Source organism: Eucyclogobius newberryi, unplaced genomic scaffold (assembly GCF_026437365.1).
Source record: "Eucyclogobius newberryi isolate DKJ021-1_F unplaced genomic scaffold, fEucNew1.0.hap1 SCAF_5, whole genome shotgun sequence".
NCBI lineage: Eukaryota > Metazoa > Chordata > Actinopteri > Gobiiformes > Gobiidae > Eucyclogobius > Eucyclogobius newberryi.
The window spans coordinates 32,514,063-32,532,085 of NW_027316167.1; the positions used below are offsets into that span (position 1 = coordinate 32,514,063).

The following is an 18,023-nucleotide window of genomic DNA, read 5'->3' on the forward strand; positions in this document are numbered from 1 at the left end:
CGGGGGGCGCAAAGTCGAAGGTCCCTGAAATAAAAGAGAAAAACACAGAAATAAGTTTATAGGTTGGTAGATAAATATAAAAAAGCGTGTGCAGCAATGAGCATGTGAAGGAATCAAACACTTTTCACAGTTAAGGAAACATTTTATTAGTTTTGAAGTATATGAAATGGTTTGCTTTATTAAAATGAATTCATCACCTGCTTTAAGTTTGGTTAGCCTTTCATTTTACACTTAAAACGTAAAATAGAAGAAAATATAGTTTTGGCCTGTTTATGGCTAAAGCAGTTAACACATTAAATCAAATCAAATCAATTACCATGGGAACCAGAGCTATGTCATCATTTCTGTGGCCGAGAATCTAGCACTGATTCCGTGTTCAGGGATGTGTTTGTCTCAATGCTAACGCTACTGCTAACGCAACTCTAATGCTAAAGCCAACAATAATGCCAACAATAATGCTAAGGCTAATGCTAACGCTACTGCTAACGCTAATGATAACACAACTCTAACGCAAACAATAATGCCAACAATAATGCTAATGCTAACGCTAATGATAACGCAACTCTAACGCTAATGCCAACAATAATGCTAACGCTAATGCTAACGCAACTCTAACACTAATGTTAACAATAATGCAAATTTTGAGGCATTATAAATATTAAAGTAACGACACAAATAAAAACAATTGGATATAAATAATATATAAGATCTAAACCAGTCCAGACCTAAACCAGTCCAGATCTAAACCAGTCCAGATCTAAACCAGTCCAGATCTAAAGCAGGATCATATGAGGTCTAAAGCAAGTCTAAAACAGGACTACAGTATGACAGGAGTCGTTGGTCTTATTTTATATGTGAAAAACTCAAACAATATTTGAATTATGAGGAAAAAAAGAGCCTCAAAAACAAAATAACCAAGATAATAATAACTAAAATGAAAAATGATATTCACATTTTCAATTGTATTGTTTTAGCTTTATATACTTTTTTACTGTTTATGTCCTAGTTTTATTCTATTTTAGGAGTGTTTCCTCTTGTAAATAAAGTTGGTTGATTTGGATTTTAAGATAACCTACTTAAAGTTTGATGTCAACATACAATTTTAAAAATGGAAAAACTCTGAAATAGTTTCCTGACTGTTCTGCAGTACGGCATTAAACTCATCTATCTTCCTGGAGACAAGTAATTGACACGACCAGGGCAGTTACAGGTCAGATCTGTGGAAAAGGCGACCCAGATCATGTTAAAAATGTGTGTTTTGGCTCAGGAGTTTTTTGGACAGTATAACACCAACTTACTTTTGTGACTAAATACCTGCATGGTAGATTAGTTTAATGCCATACTGTGGCGCATCTCCATAAACATCTCCACAGTGGGCCCTCCAGAAAAGCCCCTTTAAGCTCAACATGTCTCTGTGTGTGAGCGTACCTTGGCTTTTTCCTCAGGCAGCGGTACATTTTGCAAACAGTAGTCGAACAGATCTATTGACGGAATGGGTCGTTCCATCACCAGGACGATGTGGCCGTTGTCCAGGTTGAACCACTCCAGGAGAGACACGCTGGGGCTCCGTCCGATTGGCTCATGATTGGGGGCGGCGAGGGCCATCAGGAGAACCTCAGCGGGGACATCGTGCACCTTGTTTTTGAACTCCTAAGAGTGAGAAAAAGACTTTATTACACAATTAGTGCTGAATGCAGTTTAAAAAAAAGAGCAGCAAGAACAAAACATACAATTATTGATATTTTAAAAGTGCTATAAATGTCTCCGCAAACACCAAAATGCCCTGGCGTCTTCGTGTTGTGTATAAAAACCTACTAAACCCTGTAGTTTTGTCGTTTTTTCTGTAGTTCAACAAGCTTATTTTTGTGTTCATTTAGCAGCTCGTGTTTCGGTTATTGCTCCCGGACATGTTTAAACTGCGCAAATTAAGCTTGATTTAGAAAAAATAAGAAGTATTTCACTTACCATTGGAACAAACAGCACGGTCGGTTTGTGGATGTACTTAATGGCCACCTGAAAAGCAGAAAATAGAACGTCAAATAATGTGGAAAATGAACTTCTTTGGTACAAGTTTGAATCAAAAAAAATATTTTGAACTTTTTTACTTTTGACGCACTTAATATATAGGAATATACACAAGATAGATGGTAGAAAAAGTACAGAGTGCCCCTTTAAGTCATTGTGGTTGAAAGACTCACAGGTTGTTGGTCTGAGATCCGGACTCCGGCAAACACAGCTCCATATCCTCCTTCTCCGAGCTGCTTGTGCTGCTCATACTTCAGCTTGAAGTCCGCCTGATCTGAAGGACAAAATATATATCATTATTGTCATCCTTTATACTTCATACTCATTTATAACATGCACATTGAGGCGAGGTGGAGAAGCGTCTCACCCACCTCTAATTTAGGCTGATTTGACGTGTTTCAGTCTAGGTTAAGTCCTGGTTTGGTCCTAGATTTATATTTTGGTTCTGGTTTAGTCCTAGTTGAAGTATGTATCATTTCTCTTACCTGCTGCTTCAATCACTGTCTTCATTGCAGTCCTCACACTCTTCTTCTTCTTCTTTTCCCTCCTTTTGACCTCTTGCTGGACTCCTGCTAAAGTCACGGTCGACCTTTCAGACCGAGATCTTTTGGGCTCGTTGTCGGATCCTAAGTCGGCGTCCCTGGATCTCCGTTTCTGACTTTTGTGACCGCTTGGTTTATTGTCAGAGCCGACTTTAGGGACTACAGGATCTAAACACAAATGGATTTATACATGAGTGCTGAGTTACACAAGGATTAGTTTTAGTTTAGTCCTGGTTTCATCTTATTTATGACTTCGTATTTATTATTGGTTTAGTCCCAGTTTAAGCACACTCGTACGCTACAACTTTGGCTTCTCAAATTGTTCAGAATATTTCCAAACTGTTCTTCACAAACCTTGAAAGACCTGATGTCCGTCTGAAGCGAGCTCCTGATTCGCTACCATAGCTTTAAAAGTTGTAAAATGGCTGTTGAACGTGGCTACACTGTGGTAAACGCTGCACTTCCGTCTGCTTTTCAAATGTTCTGAGGGGTTTTCCCCTACCTTTTATAGGGGTGGTGCTTTGTGCTGGTGCTTTGTGACATCACATACTGTTCACGCCCAGAATATGGCCAAAGTTTATTTTTAGAGCACAATTTGTTCACAAAATAATTTAAAATGCATCAAGAACAAAAAATGTGCATCAAATGACAAAACAAACAAATAAAAACATTAAAAAGAAGAAAAAGAAGAGTGCAGATTTCTAGTCACAAAAACACATCATGACCTCATGGGCTTTGTAACGCCAAAGCAATGGGAGGAGTACTTTTACGGACTACGACAGAGTCTGAGGACTACGAAACGTCTGAAGAATAAAGTCTGGCGGTAATGCAACACTCGGATGCCAACCGCCATAAAACAACAACAACAACAACAACAACAACAACAATAACGCACAGCTGAGCAGAGCCTGGCCCCCTGCTGTCCATGCGCGGTATTGCACATGACCATTAACCACATTAGGCTTTTATGCAGATGAATGTGCTAAAAAGGTCTAGATTAAAACAAAATAAATAGCTGTGAAGTAGAAAGTACCTGCTCTCAGATGTAGTGAAGTGAAAGTACAAGTATTGAACATTTGCTTGAGTAAAGTACAGATACTTAGAATTGCATTATAACCCATCTGATAATGTGCGTTCCCCTTTAAATTAGTTCGCTGCATTTTTTTGAATTTCTCCTGTTACCACGGTAACCGCCAATCACGTGACACTTGCGTCAGCCTCACGTGCGGGAGTGTCAGAGAATCACAACATCTGCGCACCTTCCTTCGGGAGATGGTGGGAAAGTCAGAACGAGAACGGCTCCAGGTAAAACACTCTGTAAACCATCGTTTCATGTTTGTATGAATTGGATCTAAGTGTTTTGTCCCTCAACCTGCAGATGCCGCCGGTGTTTTATTCCCTTGTGGCTGTGCTATTATAATGGAAGGAACTAGGTGAGTGTTTTGCCTAATGCTAACCGGTGTTAGCCGCCGCCAATGCTAACACACATGATTTGCATGATTTCTATCATATACTGTCTGAATTTAATTGTGTTTAACCAGATTCTCAGTCTGTTAACTCTTGAGTAAATGGCCACATTGGGATTTATGTTTTGATTAGCTACTTTTTGTAAAATTGTGAGCTATTTGTGTGGTTGTTTTTGGCTATTTTATTAACTGCTAAATGACTTTAAATGGATTATGCACAACATTTCTATTATCTTGCATTTAAGAAGTATAAATGTATGTGTACACAGAGATATTAATTTGGGTCTGTTTATGCAGGCCAGGTTCACCTGCTCACTCCCTCGTCCCTGGAGACAGGACCACAGTATGAGTCCTTTTGAAGTCCTCACCTGATGCTGCTGGTGCCTCACCCACTCATTCCACTGGACAATACAGTACATCCACAATACTCATTTCCCTCATCTATTTCCCGCCTGCTTTCACTTTGTGCATAGTTGTGGATGGAATTTTTGGGATTTCTATCATATGCACATAGTGCAGAGGACTTTTGACATTGATTGTGCAATTGTAGATACATTGTAAATATTATTGTAGCATTTTCTGTAAATACATTAACCAAAAAGCTCTACATTGTGTGTGGAAAGTGTTATTAAGAACCGTCTCTTTTTCCTTGAGTCGAACCTGAACCGGCCTAAACTAATACAAACTTTTAGGTCTGTGCTATTAGCCCACATGTTGCATATAACTGCATTACTTTAACTTTAGTACTGTATTACAAACCACCACTGCAAGAGCTACAGGGGCACATATGGACCAGTAGCATCTCTTAGTGGAACGTATCATTCCGATCTGTTCCACAACCTCCAGGAAACTGCATGATTCGTCTGGGTTTGAACGTAACGCGATGTATTTTATCTGAGGTATTTATGGTGATTACAGTCAGTAACTGCTTAGATCTGTGAAAATCCCACATCATGAGCTGCTGATGTTTAGCTCAGGCTAAATAAACCGCTTTCATGTTGATTTGTGCAACTACAGAGCACAAATCAACATGGAACAGGCACGATCCGTCCTGCTGTCCACTGCACTGCATTTATTTCTATTCAAACATGCACCTTTTCTAAAATGCAAGTCATTAAATTATACATTTCAACACGTTTGCTGCCCATAAAACTGCAAGAGTTGTTTTTGAATTGATACCCTGAGAGCTGTGGTGATTTTGGGCGTTAAATTGAATTGAATATATCTAAATTTAAAGTGCCCCCTACAGGTCGGGCAACTATTTGTACTAAAATGCAGTCAAGATAAATATATAATATTTGTGCTAAAAATTATAAACAAATTTATCCCTCTTTTTTGATTTATAATTTCACTTCCTGTTTGTATTTTATGACATCAGACAAGGAAATTACACAGCAATCACATCACCATTTTTTTTAATTTGACAAATATATATGAGAGTAACTTTATTTCGTAAAATTCATGTTTAGAGAGTCAAAGTTGTTTTTTTTGTATAAATGATGCATAAACTTTGACTGGAGTGATCATACCTAGTGTGATGTTTAACATTTCCTCCACAAATACCTGCTCGATTGGTGTAAAACTATAATTTATAAGTACAACAGGTATAAATTCACCAAATAAAGACAAAACTTAAATTGTAAAAGCCTGTCATACGTCACTTTAAGCTCGTTTCCCCTGCAGTCACACCTACACTTTATCCACAGGTAAATCTAGAGAAACAGACATATTTTAACTCCAGTGCCGTGGACATAATGTATTGCAGCGTCCACACATTCCTGCCACTTCCTGGCCCCTGGTCCTCCTGCCACAGGTGTAACTCCTGCAGCAGCTTGGGTAACACCGTCCTCAGCTTTGCATCGACACGTCCCGAGGAAAGAACAGAACGTGACGAAGCCGGAGGTCGAGGCAATTAGTTCAACTCCTGCAGATTTATGACTGACTTGTGTTTATTGCTCTTGTTACTGACTGTTGTGAACGGATGTTTTTTTTTTGTTTGTTTCAACTGATTTGAGTCACTGTTATATTCACTAGAGCCTTTAAATAGAGTAAAAAAAAACATTCAACATTTTAAAAAGGAGGCAAAAGTGAAGTTAAACATTAAGCTTTTTTTTTTTTTTAATACATTTAAAAACAAGAGGACCAGGATAAAAAAATAAATTAATAATAGAAATAATAAAAAAGATAAAGAAAAATAATCATAATGGTACAATATGACAAGCATAAATACAATTAAGGCATAACAATAACTCAAACAGTCAAGTCCAATTTTAATCAAAAGTTAATACATTTTATATTTTTTTATTCCATTTGTCTGATGTTTATTACAATGTCGTTGGTGATGTTTGTGTCATCAATTTCTTTGCGGTGGCCTTTTTTCCTGTGGCCAAAGTACATTCCAAAGGTATCCATTTATTGTGTCCATGGCAGCAGTTTTGAGGCCCAAGTCCATAGTTCTGGAATCGAGAGGGACGACGTCTGCAGTGCATTGTTCATTTCAGTCCAATATTTCTGAGCGTCAGGACAGTCTCAATCACGTGATAGTTTGGGATGTTAATTGTTTTTAATGTATGTTTATGAACTTTCAGAAACAGTTGAGTTGAGGTTTAGAAATGTAGAAATATAGAAATGCGCACCGTTATTTTATCGGGTTGAAGTCAAATGCATCACGTTTAACACGTTTGTTACAGATACATGAGACATTTACCCAAATAAATCACATATCACGTATCACATATACTTAGGTAAAGGTATCAAAGTGCATGTTTAAATGTTTACTTTTAGACTAAAAAGTAGACGTTTTTTCCACGAATGTTTTATAACAGTTAAAGAACAACTGAAAAACTGATTATTTAGTCCATAATCTACTCAATGTTTCTAGACTTTTATATATGTTTTATTTGCTCCAGGTCAGAACTTGTGTCAAAAGATGTGTGCAATGAAGTTTGGGACGCAGGGACACTGCTGAAGTCCTATGAACATCGTTTAATCTGTTTTCATCGTTGCTGTTCGAGGAAACTGCAGTTGGGATTTTGTTACAAAAATAAATTTTAAAATGGTATTGAAATTGTCGAGGCTAGAGATGTCAAGATGAGTTGGTTAATTGATCATTGTGACAAGAGTCACAATATGATCGTAAGAGCTAAAATATACCTGTAATAATCGTGACAATTGACTGCAATAATGACTCAATTTAGTACAATTTACTCAAACTACTTGTGAAGTTCTTTTGCAGGCTGTTTTTGTGACTAAATCATTCCTTTTTCCTTCTGAAAGTTTGATTTTATTGTATTTGTACATAATAAAAGTAAATTTCACTTCTGTTTGGTGCCAACGATCGTTGATAATTTGATATTGTGACATTTCTTGTTGGAATAGTTCCTTTTTCAGAGCTGAAGCATTCATCACTGAAAATGAGATTAAGGGACTTGTTCTAAAATAGTTTGTGAAAGTAAAAACAATATTCAAAAAATGTGAATTATTTTATTATTTTGGTTATTTATTTACTGCTCTGTTTTTAGGTCAAGGATATTTTAATTTTTTTAGCTTTCTTATGCTCTATTATATAAAACAAAATCAACAGAGATTTCGGGAGTTTCATTTCACATCTATTCTTGTGTTGGAGCCTTGTCTTTAGCAGCACACAGACGTGAGCAGCAGCAGCAGCAGCAGCAGCAGCACCAGCAGCTCACAGACGTGAGCAGCAGCAGCTCCAGCTTCAGCGCTGTCTTGGAATGAACTCCAGGAGTTTAAATGGAAGAGTTTTGCTGGATTCTTTCAAACAACTTATAAATGAACATGAAACAGCTTTCAAACAACAAATACTTTATTTAAGACTGTCACATTTTGCTGACTGACAGTTAAATGATGGTTGGATAAATGGAAAAAGAAATTGCTCCAAAACATAAAATCTATAATAAAACAATATTTTGCTAAAACTTGAAATCTATAAATTAAGGTTTAATATATACAAAAACATGACATAACTGTACAAGTAAATATAACAGTGCATAGATATAACTAATGTGTCACTAATGAGTCTTGCCCCGTCCTCAGCGCGCGTGTTCTTCTTGAACCAGGGATGGTGGCTCAGCTGGTCCAAACTTATCCTCTGTTCTGGGTTCAGAGTGAGACAGGCCTGGAGGAAGTCACAGCACTCTGCAAAAGAACAAACACCACACATTTTAGAGTGAGGCTCACAAACGTGCACTGTTGCTGTGAGCCGGGTCGCCACCGCACAGAGCCCGCCCGTCACTTGATTTGGTGGTGTCAGGCTTGTTTTGCACAGAAATATATACGTTTTATGTGATATCGTGGCACATTCCAGGCAAAGCAATAGCATCTCCTTGGTGATGTGATCATAGAAACCATAGAAAAGTTACACAGTGCGCCTTTAGTGATTTATCTGTACTTTTGCTCGTACCTTGCGACACGCCGCTCGGGGCCTTTCATTTTACACTAAAAACGTAAAATAGAAGAAAATAAGAGTTTTGGCCTTTTTATGGCTAAAGCATTTAACACATTACCATGGGAACCAGAGCTATGTCATCACTTCTGTGGCCGAGAATCTAGCACTGATTCTGTGTTCAGGGATGTGTTTGTCTCAATGCTAACGCTAATGCTAATTGTGAGGCATGAATATTTATAATGTAACAACACAAACTGGTATGTCATTAAATGTAAAGTGTTTAATTTATATAACGATGATCCATCCAAGGTCTAACTTCTGTGCATATGGTGCGTTGCGGACTTTATGCACTCGGATTACATCTCGCCCCAGTAAGAGCATGATCTCAGCTTCAGGGTCAATGTCTGGTATTTGAGGAGCCAGTGACTAAGTGTGGATGGTTAAGAGCTGCATCTTGAGTTGGAATCTCGTCTCTGTTGTTAGGAATCTCATTTCACTCAATAAGACTTGGTAATTAAATGTTGAAAGTTCCGTCAAGAGATTCCACCTCGTATCCATTAGCTCTCCTTCCTTTTGATTCCTTAATTCCAGCACATGTTTTCAACGTATAAGGAGCACTTGAGCTTTGGTCACCGAAGAGATCAAAGAATCGTGAACGAACCAATGACCGGTTGCTCTGTTCATCTAGGATGACATACATTTTTACCGCTTTGTGCTTTTGGCCAGTTGGATTCACTTTAACAAGACATATTTTGGAGCAAGAGCGGTCTGATTGGCCTCTACCACACACATCTGTGCAGTTGTTGGTGACATGTGGCTGAGATTCATTTGTGTCTAGCAGATGAGCTTCGGTTTCCTTCTCCTCCCCGCCATGCTCAGGAGGGGGCTCAGTCTTTCCAATGCTAGGTGCAGGTCCAGGATGCATTGCAGTAGTGTGTCTTTCACTGTTGCATTCACTGCATTGAACTTTGGCCTTACAACTTTTTGCTATGTGAAATGATGAACAACATTTAAAGCACACATAATTTTCCTTTAGAAACTGTCTGCGATCTTCAATAGACTTTTCTCTGAATGCACGACACTTGCGCAATGGGTGTGGTTTTCTGTGAATAGGGCATATTTTGTCACAATCATCAGCTTTTGTTGGAGGTTGGCCAGTGTTTGTGGCTCCCCCTAGAGACAGCTCTGTTTTGTGCACGGCAACTTCCCGCCGTCTGTTTGTCCAGATTGTTTTCTCCAATCTGGGGCCTGTGGCAGCGTGAGAGATGAAATTAAAACTTGGATCACTGATAATACTGGCTTCTTGTCTGACAAAGTCCACAAAACAGGAAAACGGAGGATAAGACACTTGATTTTTTCGCTTGTAGGCAGCGCCAACTACTGTCCACTTTTCCTGCAGACGAAAAGGGAGTTTTTGTACAATCGGATTAACTCCTCTTGACGTGTCGAGGAAAGAAAGGCCGGGCAAGTCCCCTTCATCCTTAGCAGACTGCAGCTCCATCAACATATCACTCTGTTTTGTCAGTTTTGAATAATCAAGGGCGATTGATATGTATTGCTCTTATCCGTTCAAAGTGTTCTGAAGACTCCTTGCCAAGCCACTTCAGCAAAAGATCCATCTCTTCACTTGCCGAGAGGTTCAAACCATCAGTTGCAGTTAGGAATGAACGTTTCCAAGCTCTGTAGTTCTCAGGCTTATCATTGAATTGGAGCAATCCTGTAGCCACAAGCTCACGACGGGCCAGGAATCTAACAAAGTCATTCACATTTTGGCTATCACTGCTTAGCTTTGGTGAATTAACATGCACATGTGTAGCATTGTCGTTTTGAAACCTGACTTCACGTGGCCTGGAGAAATACTCATTGTATGAGCGGGATGTATGCGGGGTAATATGGAGTGATGGCAAATCAGTGCTTGCTTGTAGTGGAATAAAAGGTTTGGCCTCAGGTTTTAAAGTTAAATCCAATTTGCTGTGAGTCGGGTCTTGTTCCACTTTTACAGGTGTTTCATCATCCCACATTTGTGTTCTAGCCTCCACAGCTTTGGCTTGCACAACAACATATTTTTCGGTGCGTTCTGCCGCTTCAAGAGAAGGCATTGAGTCCAACTTTAGCTCAAGACTGTGCTTTTCACTTTCCAAATCACATGCAGCTTCAAGCACTTCAGCTTCTGCTATAGCTGCAGCAGTCTCTTTTTCACAGTTGAGCATTTCCATGGATGCTTCCACTTTAGCCTTTTCTAACTTCAGTTTCCTTTCTTTTTCAGCATATGCAAAGCGTGCTTTTGCTGCTTCTGCCTTTGCTCTGGCCTTTGCCGCAGCCGATCCGTTTGACACACTTGATCTTATTGAAGCACATGATCGTGTTTTGTATGAGGCTGATTTCTCATCCATTGTGTGATGATAATGTTCCTCTTTACTCTGATGATGTTCCACTTACTGCGTGGGACAGTGTTGTCTTCGTTTTCCAGCCTGGACTGCGTTATCCTGCCCGCTTGAGAGCCGTGGTTTCACTGTACTGCCCTCGCCATACGTGCGATATATAACTAGACAGCCAGCTAAACTCCTTCTTGACATCAAGACTCTGAAGACAGTAGCTCTTTGTCCACAGGTTTAATGGTTCAAGATATGGTGAAACTTGAACATATGTGACTCGCCACGGCAATTGTCGGACCATGTCGGCCTCGGTGAAACTGAGAAAAACAGCATTTTACTTTTTTTCCCCCAAATTTGTGATTTTTGTTTTTTTGCATTATGTGAAAGTTGAAGATATGGACCAGCCATTCGATGTATCAGATAACAGTATTTGCAGCATTAAAAGCATAAATAAAGTCGTTTAAAGTGTGGTGTTTTCGGGCGCTCTCTGGACGTGCAGAGTGGGTGTGACCGCATTTCCATATGAACAGCTGCGCTATTGTAGTCAGCCAATGGGCTGAGCCGCCAGCCGCATGGCTACTTGATAAGCAGCAACACAGGGACACGCAACACACACTGTGTAAAATCAGTTGAAGAATGGATCCTTCTGCTATCGCTTCGGAGCTTAACAGAGGTTGTTACAGTTCCACGCTTTTGGATTATTTCTGCGAAAAGTCCGCTTATCCAGATGACTATCTAAGTTCTGAATCTGAAGATGAGGTCACAGATGAAGAGTGCGATTTCATCCAGCTGGAAAATATCCCTAGTCTACGGCTGACCTTAGATGAGGAGGAAGATGGGTTTTGGACAGAGGAAGGAGTGCCCGGTCACGCCGAAGAGCTGGAGCGTGAAATAACAGACGCTATAGCCACGGTTACTTTTGCAGGAGAGAACGAAGAGTTGGAAAAGATCCGTAACTTTGACTGCAAATGTTACTCAAGAAGAAAAGAAAATTCTTTTGGTGTGCTGTTGTGGTCGTGTTTGTGTTGTGAGAGCCTGTTTTGGTCTAAACCTGGTGAGCCATGATATCACAAGCTAGCTAGCCACGTGAAGCGTGTTATTCCCATATTACTGTCAACCCTAATCCTTTTTTTCCCCCTTTTCAGAATTGGCAAAGACACCCTGACTGACATAATTAAACACTATGATGAAAATGGAGCAACACCACGGTTGAGGAAGAAGCGTGCACAGCCACAGCCACGTTCACGCAGGTTCATCAGCCATGAAGTCATTCACACCGTTGTAGAGTTTATCAAAAACTATGCAGAAGTCCATTCCATAATGCTACCTGGTCGACATCCTGGCCATAAGGACTGGCATGTGAAGTTGCTCCCAACCCATGTGACTAAGGACTAAGGTAAGTGTAAAACATTATTTTGGTGATTTTCATGTTTTAATGATTAGAGTATAATTAACCATAAGCAACATCTGTTTTTTAGGTGAGCCTGCAGTTTGTAAATCAAGCTTCAGATCACTGTGGAAACAGCTTCTCCCATACATCAGAAGCTGCAGGCCACGCACAGATCTCTGTTGGCAGTGTCAGAGCAACAACGAGCAGCTGATACGAAGTGCAAATGTCCCAGATGAAAGAAAATCGGAAGTTGTCCAGAAGCAAGTGCATCATCTTGCCCTTGTGCAAAGTGAGAGGACTTTTTACAACACTTTGATTGCTGCCTGCAGACTGACAACAGAATCTAATGTGCTGTCTTTCGGACCCTCACCGCCAGCAAGCAAAGACATCAGGATGCATTACAGCTTCGACTTTGCACAGCAGGTACTACTAATAGTGCAAATGCAGAATAGCAATTATAGAGACATATACGTCTTAATCAAATGTCATATGTATTAATCTAATCTTCTTTCTCCCTCTCCGTCAACTACAGATACACTTTCCGTCCAACCCTCTGCAGCCGGGGCCAATGTATTTCCTGACTCCACGAAAATGTGGCCTTTTTGGTGTCTCCTGGGAAGGGATGCAGAAGCAGGTCAATTTCCTGATTGACGAAGGCATGTCGTCAAGTAAGGGAAGCAATGAAGTCATAAGCTACATTTCTTCAACAACTTCGGGGTTGGAGAAAAATATGTGGATCTTCATTGTGACAACTGCAATGGCCAAAACAAAAACAATTTCATGTTGTGGTATGCTGCCTGGCGTGTTGGACACAAGCTTCACCACACAATGGACATCCACTTCCTCATTGCTGGCCACACCAAATTCTCCCCTGATTGTGGCTTTGGACTTATCAAGCGAGCATACATGAAGACCAGGGTTGACACTTTGGAAGACATCGCTGAGGTTAGTTTATATTATTTGACTACTGTAATGTGTAAACATTAGCCTGGCAAAATTTCAGTGCAGATATTTTTCTTCTGTTCTAATTTTTTTTTACATTGTCGCCCTTGTCATCAGGTAGTGGAAAACAGCTCTCCTGAGAGTCACCTCAATATCCCACAGCTTGTTGGAACGGCGGATGGCAGAGTGTTCGTCAAGAACTTTGACTGCCAGAAGCATCTGAGTCCCTTCTTCAGACGGCTTCCAAAGATCAAGAGCTATCAGCACTTCAGGTATTTATATTGAAACAAAAAAAATGAGTTAGAGTGTTTCATGTGAAATAGTTAGCCATTTCTTAAATGTCCTGTTATTTGCTTACAGCTTTGATGCCAAGAGACCAGGTGTGGTGCTTGCGAAAAGTCACCGTGGAGCAGAACCAGTGGAATTTCAGCTACTACGCAATAAAGCTGTTCTGCCTCCAGTTGACAATCTCCATGTCCTGGTCCCACCTGGACTGAACATTGACAGGCAGACCTACCTGCATGAAAAAATCAGGCCTTTCTGTGCTGACGAGGCAAAAGACATCACATGCCCAGCGCCGAGAGTCACAGCACAGAAGACGAATGTGCAAAAGAGGCTGCGGACGTAATTGGACTCTGATGGTGTACCTGTAACCCACGTACTTTTATTGCAAATAGGAAAAAAAACTACAACTCCCAATACTTCTTGTCACGTGGTTTACGTATGTTACGCGTCACGCACGCACTGCGTCACTTTAGCCAATCACACGCTTGCCGGTTCAATATCAGCTTCCTGTGTGCCTCTCCGGGCACGGGGTCGGGAGAGGCGACAGGACGGCTGAACCAGGTACGCTTTGCAACAAACATCCGCTTTTTAATCATCTTAAATGTCGCCGGTTTTAAACTCGTGTATGTGAATAGACGCTTTATCAACCGCCGCTGATGCTGGACTCGTAGCGCGCAGGAAAACGTGGAATTTGGTGAGTCTGTCTGAGTTGTCTGTCTGTGTCTTCTTGGTGTGATGCATATTGCTTTGATTATTGAGATATATATATATATATATATATATATATATATATATATATATATATATATTCATTGCCGTGCCAACAGATTATTTATCTAAACAGGTATTTATTCAAGTGTTTATTTAAATGTATTTGTACAACTGAATGTAATAAGTATTTACTGCATTACTTGTAATTTAAAGAGATGAACCTAGAAGCTAGCTAAATGTTGGGTATTACACTGATGGACCTGTTTATTGATCGCAGGCCAGGTGTGCCCAGTGGGGTACCAGGTGTGCCCAGTGGGGTACCAGAACGAAGGATTAACTTGATGGCGAGCTGAGACCAGCCTGGACCCAGAACCAGAACTGAACACTGAACATTACAAAACTACAAACTTTCCAACATGAGCCACCTGCGGTATGGTAGGGGCTGATTCAGCCGTCCACTCCCACCCGAAAGACACCACACACCTTGCGAACTCTCCCCTCAGTCACAGCGCTATATTTTTGGACAATACAAGAACCCGGTTGCTTCTTTTATGGACATTTGTACTATTTTCATTGAGATTTGCAAGTGTTACTACGAGTGTGTGTGCTTTCTACCGTGGATGTCTTGCACTGAACATTATTGAACCTTGGATTGTTATTGATACCACCAGAAATTGAAATATGTTTCAGTATACCATTAGAAATCTGCAGATTGTATATATTGTAAATATTGGTATGTTGGTCACTGTAAATATATAAGGCACAGCCGCACTTTGATTCGCTGGTTTTTGTATTATTACTTACATGCACCTCCCTGAGTCGAACCTTCTGATCTAGCCAAGTGGCATATTCTCACATATGCTACATACCTATGATGTCTATTATCTCATATCTCATATACTCAAAGCCATGGACCCGTTGCAGTTTGTAAACCTGGCCCTGGCATCTGTTTATAAGAGTTCCTCTATCAAGAGTGTTTTTGAAGTTATCTGTCCTTTCCCCATGTGTGTTTGTGTTGCACTGAATCACCTGTGAATTCGGTTTATCGACAAATGGCAATAAACCCTATTCTGATTCTGATTCTTTGATCCAAGTATTTTCCATTTCAATAACAACACTCCTCTTGAGTCTTTAGTGACAGCTGTAGGGGGAGGTGCCGTCAGTGTGACAGGGGGGAGGGCTTATCTCAATGAGATGCAAATGAGCCCCCCTGTGACTCTGGGCTCACTCAGGTGAGAAACTTTAGAGGCCGTTTTCTCAGTGAATGGGTTTGAGAGTTGTATACATTCAAATGACCACAACTTACTCAAATATTATCAGATCTACATGAGTGTGACATCATTGGAAAGCTTTGAATTCACACTTTCAGAATCTGTGAATAACTCAAAATGTCTCCAGGTAGACATGTAACTGGTTTAGCCACGGTCAGACACATATACAAATATCAGACACATTCATTTCAAACACATGAAATAAAATAATCATATACACATAAAGATATTTAACTAACACATCCATACGTACCCACGATGCTAACAAAGGCATAAGATGCATGCAGATGTTGGTGGATAACTTGGATGAACAACAATGTGCTTCAGAGCCTCACTTCCTGATAGTGTCACATGACCTAACTACCGCTCACTTTCTTAAAGGGAAGGAACACAGTAAGCGCCCAAGACATTAACTTACACAACAACAGCACCCTCTAGTGTACTGAAACAAAACAAAAACAGAACAGAAATATAAAATAAACTCATTTATGTGTTATGTGTTTATTTTATATTTTTCCTTTTAATAAAAGTCTATTATTGTGTGCATTTGCAGGTCCAGGATCTTTATGTTTTTAGCTTTCTTATCAGTCCGGTTGATAAAGATGCAGCAGCTTGTGTTTTATGCTTGTTCCATTGTCAAATTTTACTACAAGACAGTAGAAATATACTCAAATCAAGATATATACTAAAGATAGCAGCTTAGTTAGGTTTCGCAGGTCTTTCCTTCCTGCTGCTGTCAGACTTTATAACAAACACTGCTAGCCCTGAACATGTGCAATACTGATGTAACCATGTGTAAACAACAAGTGTTCTATTTTGTTTTATTCTGTTTACTTACCTGCTAATAGTATTACTTATTACCTAGTCTTGTGCTAGCTATTTTTTACTTTTATTGTATTTTATTTCTATTATCATTATTATTTTATTATCATTATCTTATTTGTATCTTTTTATTTTTTACATATCTATTTTATTTCTATTATGAGTGTGTTTTTTTTTTTTAAACTTCCTATAATCTGTTCTACTGCGTTGTAACAACAAAATTTCCCCTTGTGTGGATATTAAAGGATTATCTTACACAATTGTAAGTGGAAACCCAATAAAAGAAATAAAAACACTTAAACAACTAAACATTCTTTCTATACGTTTTCAGTAACGTTATATATTAATATTATTGTCCTGAACAGCAAAAAAGATCTATAAATGTTTAGAAACTTGGGTTGTATTTACTTATTATCTATACTTTGACTTTAGCGTACTCTTCTACGTGTCTAAACAGGTTCGAGGTTCAGTACCTCGTATTTGTCAAAGTTTAGGGTTGGCTTATTCTTGTCTTTTTTTTGTAGATAAATAAATACAAAGTATGGGCTAATTAGATTTCTTCCAGTATTAGGAAGTAACTGAATACATGTACCACAAACATTCATTTAGAATAACTGTTTTCTGGTGCAGTTACTTTTTGTTTTGGTGATATTCAGAGTAGAAGCTGTTATAGTGAGAGGGGGTCTGTGGGTGAGGGTCTGTGGGTGAGGGTCTGTGGATGAGGGTCTGTGGATGAGGGTCTGTGGGTGAGGGGACTCTGAATGAGGAGCTGTGGGTGAGGGGATTCTGGCTGAGGGTCTGTGGATGAGGCTCTGCGGGTGAGGGTCTGTGGATGAGGGGACTCTGAATGAGGGTCTGTGGATGAGGGGATTCTGAATGAGGGTCTGTGGGTGAGGGGATTCTGAATGAGGGTCTGTGGGTGAGGGGATTCTGAATGAGGGTCTGTGGGTGAGGGGATTCTGAATGAGGGTCTGTGGGTGAGGGGATTCTGAATGAGGGTCTGTGGCTGAGGGACTCTGGCTGAGGGTCTGTGGATGAGGGTCTGTGGATGAGGGTCTGTGAATGAGGGTCTGTGAATGAGGGTCTGTGGATGAGGGTCTGTGGATGAGGGTCTGTGGATGAGGGACTGCGGGTGAGGGACTGCGGCTGAGGGACTCTGGCTGAGGGTCTGTGGCTGAGGGTCTGTGGATGAGGGTCTGTGGATGAGGGTCTGTGGATGAGGGTCTGTGAATGAGGGTCTGTGGATGAGGGTCTGTGGATGAGGGTCTGTGGATGAGGGTCTGTGAATGAGGGTCTGTGGATGAGGGTCTGTGGATGAGGGTCTGTGGATGAGGGTCTGTGGATGAGGGTCTGTGAATGAGGGTCTGTGGATGAGGGTCTGTGGATGAGGGTCTGTGAATGAGGGTCTGTGGATGAGGGTCTGTGGATGAGGGTCTGTGGATGAGGGTCTGTGGATGAGGGTCTGTGGATGAGGGTCTGTGGATGAGGGTCTGTGGATGAGGGTCTGTGAATGAGGGTCTGTGGATGAGGGTCTGTGGATGAGGGTCTGTGGATGAGGGTCTGTGGATGAGGGTCTGTGGATGAGGGTCTGTGGATGAGGGTCTGTGGATGAGGGTCTGTGGATGAGGGTCTGTGGATGAGGGTCTGTGGATGAGGGTCTGTGAATGAGGGTCTGTGGATGAGGGTCTGTGGATGAGGGTCTGTGGATGAGGGTCTGTGGATGAGGGTCTGTGGATGAGGGTCTGTGGATGAGGGTCTGTGGATGAGGGTCTGTGGGGAAGCGGTC

The 18,023-nt window shown here is 40.6% G+C and overlaps 1 long non-coding RNA gene across 1 annotated transcript; it reads left to right on the forward strand.

Moving 5' to 3' along the window:
• Window positions 1-3,783: 3,783 nt before the first annotated feature.
• Window positions 3,784-4,975, forward strand: LOC140381774 (uncharacterized). The gene is made up of 3 exons (XR_011931268.1): window positions 3,784-3,872; window positions 3,946-4,000; window positions 4,331-4,975. It is a non-coding gene; the product is annotated as an uncharacterized lncRNA (long non-coding RNA).
• The last annotated feature ends 13,048 nt before the right edge of the window (window positions 4,976-18,023 follow it).